The sequence below is a fragment of the Chiloscyllium plagiosum genome, chromosome 1, assembly GCF_004010195.1.
Source record: "Chiloscyllium plagiosum isolate BGI_BamShark_2017 chromosome 1, ASM401019v2, whole genome shotgun sequence".
Classification (NCBI taxonomy): Eukaryota; Metazoa; Chordata; class Chondrichthyes; order Orectolobiformes; family Hemiscylliidae; genus Chiloscyllium; species Chiloscyllium plagiosum.
The window spans coordinates 44400166-44419905 of record NC_057710.1 but is presented as its reverse complement, the minus strand read 5'-3'; the positions used below and the strand labels follow the sequence as shown (position 1 = coordinate 44419905).

Genomic DNA, 19740 nt, shown 5'->3' with positions numbered 1-19740 from the left:
GAGATAGGAAAGGAGTCAGCAGAAAAGGGGTTTGTTGTTTGTTGATACTAAGCCAGGACAGAAGAGAAGTTGAATAAGTGATTTTGTTTTGACAGCTAAGCGTAGGAGAGGGTAGTTCGACTGTGCTGAAAGCAAGCCATGTCATGCGATAACGCACTAAGATTGGGTAACAACGAGTTGGCTCTGCTAAAGGCATGGTAAAAACAAACATGGACACACTTAGTCAAGTTCTAAAGTTATTGAACTCAATGCTGAGTCCTAGCAGCTTCAGCATCCCCAAGCGAAAGATGATATATTGTTTTTCACCCAGCCCCACACCAGTCCTGTCATGACATGGTTTCAGCACTGCCTATCCATTTTCTCCTACTCGTAGCTCTCATGATCACTTGTTTAGTTTTTCTTCTGTTCTGGTTCGCTATCAACAATTCCCTTATCTGCCTACCCCTTTCGAACCTCTCTCCGGGCTGGGTCTCCACCTATCGGCTCAGCTCTTCCACCACTAGCCAAGCTCCCTCTCCTTCCCACCTCCACCTGTAGCTTCAGATTATTACGTTTTCCCAGCTACTATCAGTTCTGATGAAAGGTCACTGGACTCGAAATGTTAACTCTGTTTTCTCACCACGGATGCTGCCAGACCTGTTGAACTTTCCAGCAATTTCTGTTTTGTTCCACATCATCATCACCTTTCTCACCACTCTCATCTGTGTTGTCTGACTGATTGTCAAACATCCATTCCAGGATGGGGCAAAATTATTCAATTAGACATTAGGAAGATCAAAGCCATTCATCTCCAAAGTAAACTTGATCACCTAGCTCTTTTTTTCCCCCCATGGAGATCCGTAGGCATTTTCCCAGGATGAATTAGATGGTTCCTAACCTATTATCAGTTCTGAGAAAGGATCAACCCAAAATGTTAACTCTGATTTCTGTCTACAGATGCTGCCAGAACTGCTGAGATTTTCCAGCAATTTCTATTTTTGTTTCCAAACCTATTAGAAATGAGCAAGTGGAATGTCTGATCCCACAATTTTTATCCATTTCAAAGATCCCTGAAATAAACCTTGCCCCTCTTTCCCTTCCCAAAATTACCTAATTTGACTAAGCTTTTGGACATAACTCCTACCATTATTGTTTAGTATCTAATTAATCTGCTGTTTTACTGCACTAAAGGTCATGATTTGGAGGAGCAGGTGCTGGACTAGGGTGGACAAAGTTAAAAATCACACAACGCCAAGTTGTAGTCCAACGGGTTTATTTGGGAGCACTAGCTTTCGAAGTGCTGCTCCTTCATCAGGTCACACCCACCTGAAAAAGGAGCTGTGCTTCGAAAGCCAGTGCTTCCAAATAAACCTGCTGGACTATAACTTGGTGTTGTGTGATTTTTTAAACTTTGCACTAAAGATGCTATATAAACTGCACAGCGGAGGTTCGTGTCTAAGGTAATGTGTCCTGTGCATGTTTGAATAGATACATCTGTTTGCAGGTACTTGGAGGTGCGTGTGTCAGCAAGAAACACCTGCCACCTGCCTGAGTCCAAACTTCTGCTTTAAATGGACTCAAAGTTACCCTCGTTAATCTCTTCACAGAATTCACTGATGAGTTTCTCCAGCAATTTCTGTTTGTGTTTGAGATCTTGAGCACCCACGGCTCTTCGATTTGTTCTGGTTTCGATTCCCACTGTAGACTTTGAACATAAATAACCAGGCTCCAGGGCTGGTGGCTGATAGGTTGGACTTAGATCCCGCTGCTGGCTTTGATGGATGTTGGAGATCCCAGGGCAGTATTTCCCAAACACAAGAAAAAGCAGCAGGGAAATCTTGGCTGATAATTATCCCTCAATCCACATCAAAAAGGCACATTATCCGGTTATGATCACATTGCTGTTTGTTGTGTGGGAATGGATTTCAAAAGCACTGCCTGCACAGGAAAGCGCTTCAAAACGACGTACAAAACACAAATAACACAAGTGCTTAAGTCGCTTTGTTGCCCCCCCCCAGCGCTCGCATTTCAACCGCACCTTCTGCTCAGTGGATGGACATCGGGAGCGGCCAATGGTTGGTTGTGGGATGCGGGGAAGGCGGCGCATCCGGTGCTTGCTGAGCTCCTTGCTGCTGGGGTGGAGGGAGGGTGAGGCTGAGGGTGGTCTCGGACGGAGTGAGTGATTGACAGACAGGTCGCCTGCCCTGGAGCGCGGAGGGTGCTGTCTGACTTGGTTCCCACAAACAGAGCCAGCGGCGCGACTGAGGGAGACATGGGTGACCCAGCTGGCTGAACCCACCAACAAAACTTAAAGGTAACCGAGACTTGTGCGCGTGGATAGATGGATTAAATAAACGTTGTGTGTTGTGGCTCCGTGACAAACAACAAAAAAAGTTTCTGGAAGAAATGTTTCTCTATTTCCTGGTCGGTGGGTGAGGGGCTAACGCGTTCGAAGAGTGGTTTGGCTTGGCTTGGCTCTGTTCACTATGTACAGAGCATACGATACCGGGTGTTCCTATCTTCACTTTAGAGTTTAAAGTTTCCGATAGTCCCGTGTTTAAAAGTTGAGCTGTTGTATAAATACCACTAAAACAGTGGTTTACAGTTTTACAGTTATCCACCTAGTGTTTTCTGCGATCCTAGCATCAGTGACTCTAATGTTCCTCTGGCTTACTTCGCAGTTGTACTAAGAAAGCACGAGTGTATATATTTTTTGAAAGAATGTATGTGCAAGTGGTTATCTCATCAGTAGTGCATTTTTTCAAATCACAGGTTACAAGACTGTAGTTTTTCATCAGATTTTTAAAAGTGCAAAAACGTTCCGCACTTTGTGTTTAAGAGCTGTCAAAGCATTTTTTAGCTATTAGTCGCTTATTCTTGTTTACTCCATTTGTAGTCCATAATTTACCAAGCTTGCGTCTGCGTAGTTGCTTGTTAATTATAACTTTCTGTTAACGGTAACGTTTAAAGTACTTTCTTTCCTTCCTTTAACCAGTTACTGTGCTGCAATTAATGCTTTAACATTTGGAAGATAGATTTAGAACTCAACTTCCAAAACAATCTTCCTCCTCCGCACAGATTATTATTTCAACTCATCGGTGGCAATGTGTTTTTCATTTTTTTTAAAAAAAATGCTTTTGCACGGATAGTGTACTTGAACTTTAAAAATCTCTTCAACTGCAAGTCTTACTTTTGGTGCTGTTAATGTGCTAACTTTATGAAGGTTTACTTTTTTCATCTTGCTTAAAATGTTCTTTCTAGTTTTGTTTATGTCAAGATGGCATTTTTGTGGAGTTATTGGTGAGAAGACTGTCAAGAGTCAACCACATTGCTGTGGGTCTGGGGTCACATGTAGACCAGACCAGTTAAGAATTGCAGTTTCCTTCCCTAAAGGACCAGATGGATTTTTCTGACAATTGGCAGTGGATTCATGGTCACAATTAGACTCTTAATTTCAGATTTGTACTGAATTCAAATTGCACCATCCACTATAGTGGAATTTGAACCCCAGTCCCCAGAACAATATCTGGGTCTCAAGATTAACATTCTAGCAATAATAACACATAGGCTCATCTGTTAGCTTGAGTGAGTATAAAAAGTTTCATGACACAACTTTGATGCAGAGCACAGTAGTTATAATGATGTCCTTGCAGACTTTTCTCCCTCGATAAACAATTGCTGTTTGTGGGAGCTTGCTATGCTCAACCGTGCTGCGGGATTCCCTATAATACAACAGTGACTGCATTCCAAAATGCATTTCGTTTGCTGCAAAGTGCTTCGAAATACCAAGTAGTTATGAAAAGTAATTAGTCTTTTTTTTAAAATCTGGCTTGGTGCCACTTCTTGAAAAGCTTGGTGGTAGTGTTAAGTTTTCTTGGGGAGGGAGAGGTATAGGCAGCACTTGGATCTCAGCAGATGACTTGTCGAAGGGATGAATATCATGGATGTGCAAGACATTAAAATTGGACAAATACAACAAGTTGAGTGTTTGTGGGACTAGAGGAGGCTGTGGAGATTGAGTAGCATTGTAAAACCAGCATATAGACCTGAATTTAATTGGCCATTTGGTGCCCCGAGAAGTGGGAAAGATGGCAACATGGTGTTGAAGGTTAACCTAGGGAAGCGAATTAAGCCACACTTCCATTTCCTGCCTGTTCAACTTGCGGGAGTGAAGAATGGAGTTGGTTACTTGACAATAGAATTTATGATATGAATTAAAGGCAATGGCTTTACTCTTCCCAGTATTGAATGAAGGGCATAGTGCTGGAAGTAAATTTTCCTTAAAATTACACCTTCTTTTGCTTCAATGGCCTTTCCACTTCTGGATTACTGTAGTTTTAAGATTGTAACATTATTTAATGCACACAATATAATTTCCATTGAAATTATATTCATCTAATCCCATTATTTTTCTCCATAATGTCAAGTGTTAACACTGTCAATAAAATGACAAAGGAGTTTCATGTAAAAGATACACACTGCAATTTCACTCTGAGGTCTGTTTCTCCTTTTATCTTGTCTAATTGCTTGGGAGAAAAAAAACAAAAGCAGCAGGGATAAATCTTGATTCAACAACTAAAGTCCTAGCTCTTGAGTCTTTTATTTTCAGTCAGTGTTGCCACTTCTCCATTACTGTCATCATATTGTCTTTTGCATTTGGTAAATTATTTATCTTGTATTTCACTGCATAAGTTTATTTCAGTTTTGTACAGAAAGCAACTGTCACTCAACTCTCTTTAATTTTCCAACTTTAAGTTGAATAGGAAGTGAGCAAAACATTACATCTTTGTATATTTTAGTTCAGGATAAACTGATATGCACTCTTTTGGGGTAGTTGACCACAATGGGAAGATTTTTAAAAATTCTCTTGACTCCTTATTAGTGGGAGAATGTTATATATGGCACAAATAGTCGGTTGATACTACGGACCTTGAGTGATGCTGAGAAAAGACATTTTGTCAAGGCTTTTCATCTTACACTCCAGTGAATTATCTTGATGAGTGCAAGATAAAAAGCTTTGACAAAATGTCTTCTTTCAGCAATATAACACACATTTTTCATTGTCATTCTTTCCATCAGACTTTTATAAGCTGGAACACATTGCAAAAATCAATTGTTAAATGAAACTGCTGAATGAAATTTAAACAAAATTCTGGAAAAAAACTCTTTAAGTTGGACAGCAATTGTGGAAAGAAACAAAAGCATCCTTATGAAAAGATGTGAAAGATTGATCCAAATTACCAACATTTTCTCTGCAGATTATTTCTAGCATTTTGTTTTTATATCAAATTTCCAGCATCTGCATAGTTCTTTATGCATGCAGCCATTTTGTTGGCTGACTTACAACAAATCAGTGAACATGCTTTTGTTACAGAAGTTATTGAAATAGTTTAGGTGTTAGTTAGGCTATTGGCATGAGAAGGATAAAAATTGAGCATCTGCTTGTTGGGGTCCAATTACTCATCAATTTTCTTGCTGTTATTTTCATGTGTGATTGTTCACTTATGTTACAACTTTGCATTACATCAATGCAAAATTTGTAATAATTATACTCTAAGTTACCATTTGTTCTAAGCATACTTTGGCATTGATTCTGTTTACCATTAATGTTCACACAACTTTGAAATATGCTGTTTGGAATGCTAACTGTTCAATTTTGTTCCTGGTTTGGATAATTATCAGAATCTCTACTATTTCCAATACTTCTGAATATATTCAGTCAGAGTTAACATCTCATACCTTGTTGCTCTTCAGTGTCTTTGTTAGTTGATCATAATTTTCAACAACCATTTCTTACTAATTTTAACTGCAAATTTTCCCTACCTATTTCCAATTGAGACAACTTTTGAGAATGTAACCATGTGTTGGTAACCTCAAGTGAGAATTTGGCTTCACGCACTTTGGCTTTCAACCTGGTTCAGTGAAACAGTAACTCATTTGAGTTAAACTTTAAAGCACTCCCATGTGAGCTGTTCGTACACCAGGGATGATTTTATAACATTTTATGTTCAAGCTGTTTAATGGTAGCAAAGAGCAACCTTTCACAACCACATTTTCTTTTTTGTATTTACTCACATTAAAACAAAAGTTGAAGACTTGATGCACAGTTTAATTGAACATAGAGTAGAACAGAGCCAACCGATGTGGCCCTTTTGCAGGTAATTAACTTCCATCAGTGTCTCCTCAGGCAGTGAAGGTATTGATGTCAGATCTCTTTTTTTTTAATGAACAGTTTCTCTGCAGCTTTGATTTATGTTTTATAAACTATTATATCCTTGGAACTGTTATGCTGTTTTCACACAATTGCACTGTCAAAGAGACACCTGTCTTATTTAAGACTCTTTTTAACTATACTTCTTGGTCAGTCTATCCTTTATTTTAATAAGTTTAGAGTCTGTTGCTAACCTTACATTAGTTTTCTCCCCCCAGTTACAAAATTCTGTAATTTCAGTGTCCAAAGTTTACCCTCTCTTTGGTCCTTTTGAATTGATTGTTTTAAATGCACTTAAGATATTGAGTATAGAACAACAGCACAGGAACATGCCATTAAGTCCATCATGTCTGTGCTGACCATGAGGAGAAAGTGAGGTCTGCAGATGTTGGAGATCAGAGCTGAAAATGTGTTGCTGGTAAAGCACAGCAGGTCAGGCAGCATCCAAGGAACAGGAGAATCAACGTTTCGGGCATAAGCCCTTCATTCCTGATGAAGGGCTTATGCCCGAAACGTCGATTCTCGTGTTCCTTGGATGCTGCCTGATCTGCTGTGCTTTACCAGCAACACATTTTCAGCTGTGCTGACCATGATACCATTCTAAGCTAATCCCATCTGTCTGCATATGGTCTATAGCCCTCCCTCCCCTCCCTGTTCATGTGTTTGCTAAAATGCCTCTTAAATGTTGCTGCTGTATCTGCTTCTGTAACCTTCCTTGGCACTGCATTACAGGTACCTACCACTGTTTGGGTTTAAAAAAAAACTTGCCTTGCACATCTTTAAACATCCCTATCATCTTAAATCTGTGCTCCCACCCCCCATATTTAATATTTCCACCATGGGAGAAGACTCTGACTATCCACCCCATCCATGTCTCTCATAATTTCATATAATACAGTAGTCCCTCCCGTACCTGCGGGCAATACATTCCAGATCTACCGCGGAAGCCCAAAACCGTGGGTAGGAATTAATCCACTAATTTAAATGGGAAATTTACATTTCTGGCAGCCCCCAGTCCCTGGTTCCGGAAAGTTCCCTATAATATGGTTGGGCCACGGAAAATGAAGTCGCAGTTATGGGGGTCGCCCTGTATTTATAATGAGATCAAGTACTAGGTGTGAATATACAACTAACCATAGTTAGCTTTGAAGAAGCTTCAGAGAAACTGGTGACTGGTGAGTGACTTGTAGATCTTGGGAACGCAGCATAAAACAACTGACTGTAGAAGAAGGATGTTTCAAGCAGTTACTGAATGCAGAAAATTTACATTGGTATTGCCACCAAACATGTGAAACCTATGCATCAGGAGGAACATAAGACCATTATAGATAAGAGCAGTGTTAGAATTAGAGGTGAAGAACCTCTTAAGGCCAATGTAGAAACATCTGGTGACAGAAATTATCCCATTTATCTCATGGTTAGTATATAGAATTAGTTCTTTTTTGGTAATAGAAACCATCTGTTCAATTGAATTTTTTTTAAAAAGCCAAAATAAAATCCAGTTTGAGAATATAAAATTATGTAAATTAAATTGTAATGTATATCTTGACACATTTTGTCCTCCTTACATCGTACTCGCAGTAGTAAGTCAGTACGCTTGTATTTATCTTTGTTTGAATGAGAAACATTCTCACTTCTATATTCCAAACATTATTAGCTCAGCCTTTTTTCATAAGGCCAACTATTCCTTTGAGGGACAGTTCCCTCCGTTCTGATGAAGGGCTCCTGCCCAAAATGTCAATTCTCCTGCACCTCAGATGCTGCATGACCTGCTGTGCTGTTCCAGCACCACACAGTCTTGTCTCTGACCTCCTCCAATCTGCAGTCCTCAATTTCTCCCTGTTCCTTTGAGGTATTTGCCTTTGATGACATGATACCAATACAAGTACAACATCTCCCCTGAAGGAAGCAGTGCAAAACTGGACATGTTAATCAGTGATGTTGCACCTGTTCTATAAAGAAATGGTTCAGAAGGAGTTAATGTTTAAGTTTGATTAATTTACACTCAAGCTGACAATGTCACATTTAAAAAAAAGCAGCCTAGCATGAGGTATTGATGGAAAGCGATAGTCTTGTAATTATGACTAACCAGTCATTATAACTTGTACCTGTGCTATTATCCAAGAAACTGCATCTTCTGTAAGACAAGTGTCCTCACTTGTTTACTCAATAATAGTTAGTGCTCTACTATTGCTAAATTAGAGAGGTACTTACCATTAGCATGGAAAGGAGGTTAGAAGGATCTTATAGAGTCATAGTCGTATAGCTTCGAAACAGACTCTTTGGTCGAACTTGTATATGCCACCCAAGTTTCTCAAACTAAACTAGAGTCCCATTTGCCTGCGTTTGACTCATATCCCTTTTGAAGAAGGTCACAGCCTATCCAGCTTCTCCTTATAATCATACCCTCCAGTCCTTGCAAATCTCATCTGCACCCTCTCCAATTTAATAATATCCTTCCTATGGCAGGGTGACTACAGTACTCCAAAAGTGACCTCACCAACGCTCTGACCAGTGCCAAATACTGTCTTTGGCACAGTATTCGTGTCTCTACCTTTAGGCGAGAAGGATGTGGGTTCAAAACCCACTTATTCCAGAAATGTGTCATCACATGTCTGAACAGGTTGATCTTAAATATCTGGAAAATAGGTTTGATGGCAGCTCTGTACTCCAACCACAAGCCAATACTGGTTGGTAATGCAATATATGGTATGGTGATCAGTGGTAGGCATTGTTGCATAATTACCTTAGGGTAACAACAGTGAAACAAATCCATTTGACCCAGGAGGAGGAAGAATTCTGAAGACAAGTGTGTGTACCTCTTTAAGAAAGTTGTCTGTGTATTCTGAAAGCAGTAATCAAAAGCTGTGAGCAGACAAGCAGGCAGCAGCATTCTTGGAACAGTAGTGGGGCAAAAGCAGTGTTAGAGCATAAAACTTTTACAGGTAGTTCCCGCTATCTGAAAGTAGTATGTTCCCAGGAAACCTTTCGTAATCCAAAAATGTAAATGATTTATGTGGGAAAAAGTATCGCAGTTTTTTGTAAAAGGGAAAATTCTCTTTGGATTTGAAAAAACAGGTACTAAAGTAGTTGTTTTGTAAAAGTGAAATTGCATAAAGCGAACATTCAAAAAGCAGGGGATACCGGCACCCCCAAGCTCGTAAGTAGCACAGGAAAGACAGTGAAGGAAAAGAGGAAAAACTAGTCACATTGGGAGGTTACAGTAGAAGGATCTGTGCAGAGAGTTTTCAGTTCTCAGTACAGGTAGAAATCCCTATGGGCAAGGGGAAAACCACTTTAAAATAATTGCGCATAAGGTCAGGCAAGGTAGGTGAACTTGCCCTTGGCATGAGTGTCATTGCCATCATGAGCAGGCTCAGCTGCAGTGTGCAGAGTAAGGGATGGAAAATTAATTTATACTGAGACTCCAGTCTCAAAGTCGCAGAGTACAATTAAAGTGACTAAAGGGCAATTTAAATATTTTGGAAAAAATAATTTTTAAGATTAGAGATTTGTGTCTTGAGGCCAGGACATTCAAAATTTAAAGGACAGAAAATTTGCAGGATTAAAAGTTTTTAATTTAAAAATTGTGCTTTGAATGATGCTACCAAAGAGCAGCATGACATTGAGGAATAGGAAAAGGCTAAGGATTGATCTTTGGGGGACATAAGAGGTAAGTGTATGAATGGGAACTGAAGCCATACTTGTAGTTACATACCTGGCACACCTCTGCTCTGCAGAAGCCATATTTTCTTTAAAATGATTTGAATTAGCAAATGTGATATAGCTGCTAAAGTTTGTGATGCACAAAGTGGAGCTCTTTGGTGCTTCCCACTCTCTCAAAATTCTCCCCATTTGTAAGAACATGCCAATCTGATAATTTAAGCTTCACTTTGTATTTATTTAAGTACCAACACAAATAACTAGTTCAAATAATGTCTATTTGTTGTTCCCATTAAAGTATATACCAAAGTATTTGGAAAATAACATGTACTTTTGGCTTTCAAGGAAATTGCAACACAAAATTTGAATGTCCTTGGATTGCTGATAGAATATGTTAATAAGTGGTGTGTTGACAGAGTTAAACAGCAGTTTAATCATAGATTTAGGCGGCATGGTGGCTCAATAGTTAGTACTGCCGCCTCACAGCGCCAGGGACCCGGGTTCAATTCCCACTGCTGGCAACTGTCTGTGTGGAGTTTGCGCATTTTTCCCGTGTCTGCGTGGGTTTCCTCCAGGTGCTCCGATTTCTTCTCACAGTCCAAAGATGTGCAGGTTAGGTGAATTGGCCATGCTAAATTTCCCGTAGTGTTAGGTGCATTAGTCAGGGGTAAATGTAGGGGAATGGGTCTGGGTGGGTTGCTCTTCGGAGGGTCGGTGTGGACCTTTTGGGCCGAAGGGTCTGTTTCCAAACTGTAGGGAATCCAATCTAATCATTTGATTTGCATTTTAGTTAGTAAGAAAATTATGTATTTTTTAAGAGTTTATGGCATTGAAGTTTTCTAAATTGATAACAGATCCATTATGACAAAGATTTCTGTATTTCAGATACAGCCTGCAGACATCTCCGTTTGGATATTTAAATATCATATAACAAGTGAAGGAGTTTTGAATTTACTGGTAGATTTTCTGAAAAAGCATAATTCAGTAACTTGGAATATTTTTAGTATTTAAATATTTATTTTGCTTTTCTTTTAACAATATCAATGTGTAGTATTAGTGCATCAGAATACAACTAACAAGAAATCCTATTTTGGTTTTGATGGAAGAGAGACTTGCCACAGATGTTGAAAAACAGTTCCGAGAAAGTACTGGAGGCCACAGTCATTCTAGTTGAAATGCCCCACTGGATGGGTGCAATATAATTGCCTTATTTCTCAACACCTGTTATTTTGTACTTTTTGTACTTTTATACTTCAATAAAAATGACTTTCCTGTGTTAAGAAGCTATTATTTGAATGGTTGCACTAAACTAATGAAGCTGCCTTTGGATCTCCTCAGAAATGTACTGAGATGTCAGTGAAAAAAGATGAATGGTCATCTTGATTTCTTTCAATCTCAATGAGTGTCAAGTTAATAATCTTATACATAGCCTGCAGCAAAGCTTTTTTTTCCAGAGAGGGTTATGTTTGTTCCTGTATGGATTACAATGTAATGGAGCAGAATATGGAACTTAATTTACAAAATGCAAGAAGAATCAAGAGAAATTCAGGCACAATCTATTGTCATAGAATCATAGAGATGCACAGCATGGAAACAAACCATTCGGTCCAACTTGTCCATGCCAACTAGATATCTCAATCTAATCTAGCCCCACCTGCCAGCACTTGGCCCATATCCTTCCAAACCCTTCTTATTCATATATCCATGCAAATGCTTTTTAAATGTTGCAATTGTACTAGCCTCCACCACTTCCTCTGGCAGTCCATTCCACACACCCACCACCCTCTGCATGAAAATGTTGCCCTTTAGGTCCCTTGTATCTTTCCCTGGATATTTTCCTCACCTGTTTATACTGGGCTTTAGAGATGAAAACCAATAGCCCTCCCACCTCAAATTTAAAATGTTTGTGGTATCACATTTTTTTTTTGTTCTTTCCTTGTACCACCTTTTTGGTTTGTGCAAGACACCACCCCCAATTGCCCATCTTTTGTGAAGTAGTTTTACGTCGAGCAAAACACATTGGGACTATCACTTTATTGTATCACTGACGTAATTGTTTTATTTTTGTGGACCAGAATATACTGCCTGAGTCAATATACACTGAAATTTCATCTTACTTTTCAACTAAAGCTTGATCGCCAAAAATAGTTTTAATGGAATATAAATGTGTATTAAAGCATGTGGGAGATCTGAAGATAATTTTAGAATGGTTGGCAGAGGTGTGGACATAGGGTGGTGTAATATCTATTTACTGGCAGCATTTGAACTCTGGCTCCCAAACAACAGCTCCAGCATTTGCCACCCTTGCCCACTATTCAAATTTAGTTTATAGCATGAAACCAAAACAAAGTACTGGAAAAACATAGCAGAGCTGGTAGCATCTGCGCAGAGAAAAAGCAGATTTAACATTGAATCAGTGATCCTTCATCAGAACACAGTTTATAGCTTATTTACTTTAATTTCAAATAGTGTTCCCAACACTAATTGATCATGTGCGAATAAAATAAAACCTTTTTAAACTCTTCCTTCTGAATTCTAATCTTAATCAATAATCTACAAAATCTCAATCTGGAAATGCCATAGCCCTAAGCATTTCAGATTGGAGAGGTTACAATGTAACTAAAAGTTTGATGGTTTATGGTTAACATGCTCCAAACAGGCTTTGTTTGTAGAAGGAAGTGTTCCTTCTTGCTCCATGAATTGGCTAATAGTCACTTGTCACTTATTTTGTTGTATTTACATAATTCAGTAAATTCCTTGGTTTGCTGGTTGATTTGAACATCCTAGTTAGAAGTTTGTGCACTCATCAAAAACAAAACATAATGTGCACGTTTCTTGGCAAAATGTGCTGAAAATGTTGTGAACTTCTACTTGTGCAATCTGAGCTAACACCAGTTGTTGACTTTTCCTCATTGCACATGCCATTGATAGGTTGGATACATATCAGAAAAAGTTGCCAATTTCTATTTCCTAGTCAATGCCTTGGTGAATGATGATACTGTGGTTGCCCAATGTTACTTGAGATTGTGTAGAAGTAGTTCTTCTGTTTGTGCTGGCCCTTTTGAAGGAAAGTGTGACCTAGTACCCCTCACTGTAGTCCGGCGATTTGTAATGTTTCCGGAGAGTACTTTAGTACTCAATTCATCCTGCCTCAGGTTTGCTACTCTTTGTGGCCAATTTGCATGCCCTTCCACAGATCTAATATTCTCCCTAATTTACCTTGCCATGGTCAGGCCACCTTTCCCATTTTATTTTTGTGCTAGTCAAAAATGAACAGCTGTTTCTTTCACGTTACTTAAAAGTTTGCTATTACCTATCCTTCAGATCCCCCTTAAGTAATGTATCCCAAATTATTGTAGCTGCCTTGTACCTCATTCCATAGTTTGTTTTATTTAGATTCAGGGTCCTTGTTCCCATCCCTGGGCACCCTCCTCTCCGTATGTCCCACTGTTTACCTGTTTATCTCTCTCTGTGAGTTATTCATCCACTTTATTGCAAATTCTCGAGTACTCCCACTGGCCCTTTCACTGCAGGGTTGCAGACTACTCCTAATTAAATATAAGTACCTCAAGGCAGCATCTTAACTGATCATCCTTCCTATTCTCCTCCAGTGTCCTGCTGCAGATCCCTCTGGGTTACAGATCCATAATTTAGCCCTACACCAAGAACAGACCTTGGAACAAATATTTAGCCCAGTATACCAGGTTTGTTCAAAATCTTTGTGACTAACATTCCTGTAATTCCCCCAGAGCATTGGCAGAATGCATTAGTGGACCTAGTAGAGAATTAGCTCAAGGAAAACTCAAAAATTGGAACAACCTCAAAAATTTGTTCATCTAATTCAGTAGAGATACTAATGCCTTGTGGATAATTACTGGAGAAAGATTGTTGAATGTCTCCAAAATATTGATCGATAAGTCTTAAACGTGTTGCTTTTCTTTTGTATGCTCCAATGCAGTAAAATTTGTAAACATAAATCTCACTGTCAGTCCCAAATGTTTTACAATAAGGACTAGTTGTGTTAGGGCTGAAGTCTGGTACACCACTTTGGGATCTAATCGGGGAAGATGAAAATAAATTATAAAATTTTACAGCTCAGAGTGAGGCCATTAGGCCAATTATAGCAATGCTAGCTCTCTGAGCTATTATGTTAGTTGGCTTTCTTTTTCCCTTTCCCAAAAACTTTTTAATTACATTTTCTTTCACACATTTAATCTACTTTCCTTTTGAATCGTTATAGTAGATTCCATTTCCACTATACCTTCTGGTACGGCATTCCAGATTGTTTTCCATTTATGTCACAGTGAATGGCTGGTGGATTCAGCAATTGATTGCCTGTCCAATCTTGACAGTGAGAGCCTCCAAAATGTTTTCACGGCCAGCCTCATTACGATACTATCAGCAAGCTTCAAGTGCTGACTCTGAAATGATGTGAAGTGGTGGCGAGGCACATTAGTTACACACAGCCTGATAAGTGCTGTGCCTGGGTCAACATGTTGAAGGAGCTGTTCAGCTAATCTCGCATCCCTGCCTTTTTCCTTTTCCAAGAACTTATCCAGTTCCTCTCTGAAAGCTTTGTTATTGCATCTGTGTCCACCACCCTTTTCATGATGAGGTTTTTCAATCAAGGTGTTACATTGGAAGCCTTCCAGTTTTCTAGAAAAAGAACTTCCAAATCCAAGGATGTTTGAGATTGTGATGGAGACTGTTATTTCCTTTCCCTCTTCCTGAAATGTTAGATTGTTTGCTGTTGGAACCTATGCTATTTCCGTGGAATCCCATAAGGCCTTTTATTAGTTAGCCTATGCAAATATTCTACACTTCCTTTTTATATTTTATAGCCTTCGGTTCCACAAGTAATTGGCAGTGCTCTTGTATAAGTTTTGATTTAAAAATATTTCCTTCTGAATTTTCTGCTGGCTGTAAAGTTAGTCTTATTTTCCTGTTTATAAAATTTGTGTTTATTTATTGCCCTACTTGTAGTCCAATATCTTGCTTACTGTAGCAATTCTGTTTCACTCTCCCAATTACTCCATCTGTATTGCATCTGTTCTAATAATACCATCTTATTCATTCATGTCTCCAGTATAACTTTTTTTACCACAGCCCTCACTGTGGTTAGCTTAACTATGTCTATTTCATTTCCATATCTCAACTCTCACCCCTTTTCCCTACGGGGCCCAACAGACTAGGTACAGGCTTGTCCCCAGCTGAAGAGGCTAAAACCAGAAGATTTTGTCTCAGGATATGGGGCAGGCCATTTAGGGCTGATGTGAGTAAATTACTTCACTCAGTGGAGAATGAACTCATGGAATTCTCAAGTACAGGAGATTGTGGAGCCCAAGTCACTGAGTATAATCAAGAAAGAGAAAGATAAAGTTTTAGATTTTAAAGGTATCGATGGGTATAGGAAGAAAGTGGAAATACGGCGTTGAGATAGATGATCAGTCATAATCGTATTGAATGGTGTAGCATACTGGAAGAGCCAAGTGGCCACCTACAGCTCCTGGTTTCTATGTTTAGTCTGCTTGATATGCACCCCATTGATACTTCCAGTTTTCACTCCCTTCGCCAGCGACACAGAGACAGCACTTTGTGTTATCTACTGATGCAATGCACTAGGCTCCTTCAACAACACCTTCCATACACATTACTTCTACCACCTAGAACCAGATAGGCAGCAGATGCAAGAGAATACCACTGTTTGCAATTTCCCATCCTAGCCACACGCCATCCTAAATTGGAATTGTATTACATTAAGGCCATAAGAAAGAGGAAAAGGAGTGGCATTTTGGCCCCTTGAGCTTGGTCTGCCATTCAGTAGTATCATGGCTAATCTGATATTCCTCGTGTCCATTTTATGTATTTTCCCCATATCCCTTGTTTTCATTACAGATCAAGAATCTATCTGTCTCGGCCTTAAATATACACCAGGACTATGCCCTCAGCTCTCTGTGGCAAGGAGTTTCAAGACTCTCAACTCTCGGACAGGAAATTCCTCCTCATCTCTGCCTTAAACTGATGCTTGTTTATTCTGAGACTATACCCTCTGGTTCTAGACTTGCTCATGAGGGGAACTATCCTCTCAGCATTTATCCGGTCAAGCCCCTTAAGAGTCCTTTGTCTTGATGATATCCCCCCTCGTTTTGCTAAGAATTATATTTGTAATTGAGTGAGTCCCAACCTGTTTAACCTTTGCTCATAAAACAATCCCTCCAAAGCAAGGATTATCATAGTGAACTTTCTCTAAACTGCCTCTGATGAAACAATAGCTTTCCTTTAAATAAAGGGACCAAAACTGTTCACAGTACCCTAGATGTGATTTCACCAGCACCTTGTACAGTTGCAGAAGAGGAGTTTTTCTCCATTTAAATAGGCAAGTGGGACTAGTTTAGTTTAGATAACTTGGTTGACGTGGACTATTGGACCGAAGGGTCTGTTTCCGTGCTATATGATTCTACAACTCAAATAAATTAGTCAGACACTATATTCCTTTCATGAAGCTATGCTGACTCTGCTTGATTATTACTTCTTTAATAATTGATTCCAACACTTTTCCAACAATAGGTGTTAGGAGAAAGTGAGGACTGCAGATGCTGGAGATCAGCTGAAAAATGTGTTGCTGGAAAAGCGCAGCAGGTCAGGCAGCTGAAGAAGGGCTTATGCCTGAAACGTCGATTCTCCTGCTCCTTGGATGCTGCCTGACCTGCGCTTTTCCAGCAACACATTTTTCAACAATAGGCATTAGGCTGCTCAGCCCACTTTTTGCTTCCCTCCACTTTTAAATAGGAGTGTCACATGAGCATATTTCCAACCTTCTTCAGAATCCAACATTTTGGAAAATTACATCTATCCCTGTAGATGCCGCTTTTAGAATCTTCAGGTGTAAGTCATCAGGGCCAAGGTACTTGTCTGCCTTTAGTCCCCTTAGTTGGTCTAATACTACTTGTCTAATGATGGTGGTGATATTTTAATTCTTCCCCTATATTCTTTAGTATTAATGGACTGAAAAGACTGATTCAAAATATCTGTTTAACCCCTTTGCCATTTCCTTGTTTCTAAAAACCATCTCCCCGGATTCATTTCATTCAGGGCTTATGTTCACTTTGACCCCTTTTAAAAATATATTTAAAGAAGCTCTTGTTAATTTTAATATTTCTTGTTAACCTAATCTCAGTTTTTAGTCCTCCATTGCAGGATTCTGAGCTTATTCTAGTTGTCGGGCCTGTCGGTGATTTTTTTTTTAGCCGCCTTGTATGCTTCCTCTTTCGACTTAATATTCTCCTTAATTTCTTTGGTTAGGCATGATTGGTTTATCACTGTCTTAGAATGTTCCCTCCTTGCTGGGATGTGTTTTTGCAGAGAAATGAATTACCTCCATAAATGGCTGCCACTGCTTGTTTACTGTCATTCCTGCTAATGTATCCACATAGTTGATTTTAACGAATCATTTCATTGTAATTCCCTTCATTTAAGTTTAAATTGCTTCCGAACTCAATATTAAATTCATCATAGTGATCGCTACTTCCTAGGAGATATTTTACTCAGATCATTTTATTAAACCTGCCGCATTATCAGTTACCAGATCCAAGAAAATTTGCTCCTTGCTTGGTTCCATGACACACTGCTCTAGGAAACTATCCTGAATGTAATGTTTTTGAATTCATTTTCATATCTATCCTTTCCAATTTAATTAACCAAATCAACATGAAGATTAAAGTCGATTGCAATTATTACTCAATTATATTTACATGTTTATGTTGTTTTTGATTTAAAGCCTTTCCCACAGGCTGCCTACTATTTGTGGGTCTGTACACATCTTCTAATGATCTCCTCTTTCTCTTGCTTTTTTTTTTAACCTTCACCCAAATGGACTCTGTTATTTGAGCCGTCATCATCTCTCATAACTGTCCTCATTTCCCTTCTTAATAACAGTAGTATCCCACCACCGTTTCCATTCCCTCCTGACTCTGAGATGTCAGATATCACAGAATATCTCAGTTTTGATCTTTGTGTAGCCATAGTTCTGTAATGACTGTGAGATCAAATTGACTTACCTTGATTTGCACCATCTGTTTGCCTATCTTATTCTAAATGTTTTGTGCATTTATATACAAAGCCTTTTGAGTTTGCTTTATTATTGAATTTCCCTGCACTTTTCTGGTTCCTTTGATACAATTTGACATTCACACATTTTGTCCCATCTTTTCATTTTCTGGTAACAATCAACCCCGGAATCCTACCCTCTGTTGTAACTTTGATTTTCATGCAACTGACACCCCTGCTTCATAGCCCCTGCTATTTTCATTTAAATCCTGATCTACATCCTGAGTTACATGATTCACCTTGACACTGGTTGCAGAGTGATCAGACAGACCCCATCCCATCGGTACAGCTCCCTTGTCTCCCCAGTATGATGCCTGTACCCCATTAATTCGCCTCTGTTTGTCCCACACCAATCTTTTGACCTGTGCCAATTAGCTTGTGGTTCAGGTGGTAATATAAAAATTATTACCTTTTTTGGTTTTGCTTTTTAATTTCACACATAGCTGTTCATATTCCCTCAGCAGAACATCTTCCCACTTCCTACCTATGTCATTGACATTGACGTGGACTACAACAACTGGATCTTCCCCTCCCACTCCAAATTCCTCTGCAGCACAAATGGGAAATGCTGATCATGGGCACCCAAGCAGGCAACACCGGCTCTGGGACACTCCACTGTGGCCACGGAGGACAGTGTCAGTTTCCCTGACTATATTATCCTTAATTACAAATACATTGCATTGCCTGCCCCCCCCCCACCCTCTGGAATGGTTCCGATACCATGGTGTTATGGTTGGTTTGCTCATCCCTGCTGATGCCCCTCCTGTTGTCCACACAGGGAGCAAGACTTTTAAACCTGTTGCACTAGCTCAAGAATTAGGGCTCCTTCTGAACCATCTTCTGGATCCCTCTATCTTCCTCGTTCATAGTCATACCTTCATATCCCTGATCACTGACTGAATTCTGATTCTCCTGAAACACAACATCCAGGTAACTCTCCCTGTCCCTGATGTGTCACTGTTTGAAGCTCAGACTCCAGCTCATCAACTCTGAACCAGAGTTCCTCAAGTAACCAACACTTGCTACAGATGTGGCCACTGTGAACCACAATGAGGTCCATCAGCTCCCACATTATGTAGTTACAGCAGTTGACTGGCCCAACATCTCTGTTTTGTTTACTTAGTTCTTAATTTGATTTAAAAATAATTCTGGTCTTCAGTTTTTGATCTGTAAATATCATGCCCATTTATCTTTAACCTACAATTGTCAAATTAGCAGCTATTACCAACCATTTGGTTTTCCTGTGATGTCACTTTTTGTTTTGTGCTGGGCAGCCGATCTTGGACTTCAAATTATCCTGTTTTAAACAAAAATTCCAAACTATGATTGAAAAGAAAGCAAAAACCCCACCTTCCCCCTCATTCTGAATGGGATCTCACTGTGTAAAGTTTGCTTTATGATTATTACTAAAAGATTCAACTTATCATGTTAAAAGACCTTAAATTGGACTGTATCGCACTCAGGATGTGATCTCCCCTTCCTGACTCTGTGAAGCTTACTCAGTTGTTCTTTATTGGAAATGAGGACTGCAGATGCTGGTGACTAGAGTTGAAGACTGTAGTGCTGGAAAAATACAGGCCAGGTAGCATCCGAGGAGCAGGAGAATCGACGTTTAGGGCATAAGGCCTTCTTAAGGAATGAGGCTGGTCTGCCAAGTGGGCTGAGATAAAGGGTAGGGGGGAGGGAATTTGGGTGAGGGGTGCTGGGAATAGATGACCTGTGGGGTGCAGTGAGAGAGGGACTCACTGAGATCCTTGTAGAGGGAGGAGGAGAGCTCCTCC

The 19740-nt window shown here is 39.5% G+C and overlaps 1 protein-coding gene across 4 annotated transcripts in view; it reads left to right on the top strand.

Moving 5' to 3' along the window:
• Nucleotides 1–2126: 2126 nt before the first annotated feature.
• Nucleotides 2127–19740, top strand: part of il11ra (interleukin 11 receptor, alpha) — an 85245-nt gene continuing 67631 nt past the window's right edge. For 3 of the 4 annotated variants that reach the window (XM_043681816.1, XM_043681992.1, XM_043681737.1), the window contains exon 1: nt 2127–2293. The gene's annotated coding sequence lies outside the window, so the exon portion shown is untranslated. Of the gene's footprint in view, nt 2294–13464; nt 13558–19740 lie in introns of all 4 variants that reach the window. The other variant, XM_043681899.1, reaches the window with a different exon arrangement.